Below are 3642 nucleotides of genomic sequence, written 5' to 3' on the forward strand. Positions count from 1 at the left end.
AAGAAGAAAAACGGGAAGAAATGAACCCCCATTTGGGGGAAAAATTTAAGATTTCATATTTTCTTCTAAACAAAATTAGCTTTTTTATTGTATATTTGAAATGAAATGAAATAGAATAAGATAAAATACCTTTTTAAGAAAACAAAATGTTTATACTGAGAAAAAATAAAAAACATTCAACTATATTAATGGGCCAAGAATAGTAAAAGAAGTAACACTGTTTCAGCTAAGGCAGTCAATATGGCGAAATAATATTATGTCTCCATTGAGAGATTTATCCATTAAGATTTAATAAATCCAGTTGCTAAATCACAACCGTCTCCATTACCACAACGAGATATGTTTGACGTTCACATTTTTAAATATTTGACGTTTGCTTATGTATGATTTTATAAATACAGTTGCGGACATTGATATACAGACAGATAAAAGGAAGGTACCAAGCGGAATTTCATTATATGAATTCTGAATATTATTGGCTTCTTATTCGTGGTAATATGTATGTATAATATATAGTTTGGAAAGTGTATAGAATGGTACCATATTCCAAATCATTTTCCCGAATTTAAGAAAAATTATCAAAACGGTAAATAACATTTGCGGAAAGAAAAATTTTTGTAGAACTCTCTTATTCATAGGAGGGAACCGAAAATCCAATCGTGGGCCTTTGGCATATCATGAATACGAACTGAGTTCTAGAGGATGTTCGGTGCAATGTTATCGAAGCAGAACAATTACCGAAATTTATAAATTTTTTGTCGCAGCGCGTAAATGACTTATAGAGCGGAGAAGACTCTGCATGATATTACTATAAAACATTTCTTCTAAATTTTTAATTTTAAAAATAATATTTTCTTAATTTATTACAACCAAAGTTATGTAAATATGTGTTACTAATTTTCCGATACGAAAATTCATGTTTTTATGATAGGCTAGATTTCAATGTCCTCAACTGTATTTTGAAAACACAAATGTCATTTGACTTATGGCATGTGAATTTGTGGCTGCCACATCCAACAAATTGTACTTATTGATCAATATTATTGAAGATTTGACGAAGATTTAAGTTAAATCTACTGCCTTTCGAGATTTAATTTTATATGGTAAATCTCAAAACCTTTAACGTCAAATCTCGTCAGGGGGCTAAATCTTCATTAAATCTCACAATGGAGACATAGTATTATAGCGAGAAGTTGCCAACCGATAACACCTTGTATTATTTCATCATCCCTGCCAGCCACGGCTCACCACTTTCCCCTAAAATTCAAACGATTTACTAACACATTCACAACTTTTTAGTCATCTCACCCGCACACTTACAAATTTTTTGTTCGAACTGTCAAAAAATGTCCCTTTGTTAGAGCTACATACCCGATAAGAACTCGTACTCTAACAAGAATTCTATGCGTTAGAGCGAGCAAGTTAGAAACATCAGAGTTTTGATGACAGTATACATACTGTGAAGAAATGTCACTACGAAAATTTTGAAGGTAAGAATACGTATTTAACAATTTTATTTAATTATAATGTAATTTCTTATTTTAGATTGCAAAACAGCAGCGACTTAGTCACATTCTTAAGGTATGTATTGAGACTTTTTATGTTTATAAATTTTAATTGATATTTTTGCTTGTTTACAGATTCACTATCAGCACCTTCAACGCTTGCATCTTCATCGCCAGGAGCACCATTAGAACCTTCTGCACTCAGCTTCTTCATCGCCAGGAGCACCACCAGTACCTTCTACCCTCAGCTCCTTCATCGCCAGGAGCACCGTGAGTACCTTCCGCCCTCAGCACCTTCAACGCCAGGAGCACCTTCAAAGTGTAGGTCCAACTTGTCAAATTTTGCAAAGTTGTAAGAAAACTTAATTTTTCTGAACCACCATAAATGATTTGCAACTGTTAATATATATCAAAAGAAAGGTAAACCGATTACCTTTCTTTTGATTATAACACCGTTAAAATTGCTTTACGTTTTCATAAAAACTTTGCAACTTTTGTAAACAGCTATATATAAGCAGTGGAAAAGTGGTATAATTTTGCAAAGTTGCAACAAAACAGATTTTTTGTGAACTAGTGTATATGATTTGCAACTGTTAATATATATCAAAAGAAAGGTAAACCGATTACCTTTCTTTTGATTATAATATTGTTAAAATCGCTTAACTTTTTTATAGAAATTTTGCAACTTTTGAAACCGTCTATATATAAGTCGAAAAAACGCAATCAAATTTTGCAAAGTTGTAATGAGACTGAATTTTTGTGAACCATTATAAATGATTTGCAACTTTTAATATATATCAAAAGAAAGATAAATCGATTACCTTTCTTTTGATTATAATATAATTAAAATCGCTTTACTTTGTTATAGAAATTTTCCAACTTTTTAAACATCTATGTGCAAATGAGTAATACTAATAATAAGAAATTAAGCCAGCGCATATGTATGTATGTAAAAATATATTTATTAATGTTAATTACAAGTTTTATTCATAATATTGGTTATTAACTATGTATATTATGCATTTTGAAAATAAATTTTGCGAAATAAAAATCAAAATATTTTAGGATTTTTTATTTAAAGTTTCTAAGGTTATTTTGAATTCGGTGTGAAGAGAATGCAACCCTGAGCCGGCAGAAGGGGGCAATGCTAGACGAGTGTAGCTATATGTTTTCCTTACGAAGTATCTGAATGAGTGCGACAGTGATGCAAGGCTCACACGTACAGGGGGAAAGTGGTGACAATCTGCACACCGCCCATACAAATGTCACCAGTTTTGTCACCAGTTTTGAAGTGACCGAAACCCGCGGTTTCACCAGATTTTTCACCACTTTTGGCTGGCAGGGATGGTATTAGAGGAGACCAACATGTTATAATTGTACCGAGTGTGAACATCAGGAGCACGCTCACAACGTGTTGTCTCTTCTTATAGATTTACGTTCTGTGGAAAGAATAATAGGAGTCTTCTTAGAACTGTAAAACTATCGATAATCATTCCATTCTATGTTTTCGATAGTTTGCATTGAAACTATCGATAGTATCGGATCATTTTAAAATGCTTTGACGAAGCTATTTATATAAAATTTTTCGTTTTGTTTAGTTCCTGAAGAATTAGCTAATTGTTAAATAGCGATTGGTAATTCTCTAGGGTTGGGTAACAACCCCTAAAAAAGGTGCGGAAAAGTCGGGAGAGGTACCACGACGCGTTTCGGCCCCCCTAATAACAATCCGGAGGGGGGGCTAATATTATTAACCATTTAAAAGTTATGAACAAAAAACTTTTGTTAAATTTCGTTGTTTTCTATGGGCAATTACACCGACAAAGATTCACTAAATCAACTGTTCTCACTGTTTAAACACTATTAAAATATATAATTTAACTTATTTATTAAAGAAACACATAGTTTTATCAACCTAAGATAGATTATTTTGTTATTAAAAAGAAGTTGACAATCATTGCGAGCTGAAACACGAGATTCCAAAATAGCTATAGTGCTGCCACTGTATTAGTATTTCGTAATAATTCACTTTTCCTTATGAGATGTGTGCACTGTTCAATGCTTTTCGGTATCTTCTTTCGTTTAATATATATATAAATAATGAAAATTTTTAATAAAAAATCGCGCGATTTTTTATTAG

The sequence above is a fragment of the Rhagoletis pomonella genome, unplaced genomic scaffold, assembly GCF_013731165.1.
Source record: "Rhagoletis pomonella isolate Grant_MI unplaced genomic scaffold, Rhpom_1.0 Rhpom_scaffold_00003, whole genome shotgun sequence".
In the NCBI taxonomy this organism is placed as follows: Eukaryota; Metazoa; Arthropoda; class Insecta; order Diptera; family Tephritidae; genus Rhagoletis; species Rhagoletis pomonella.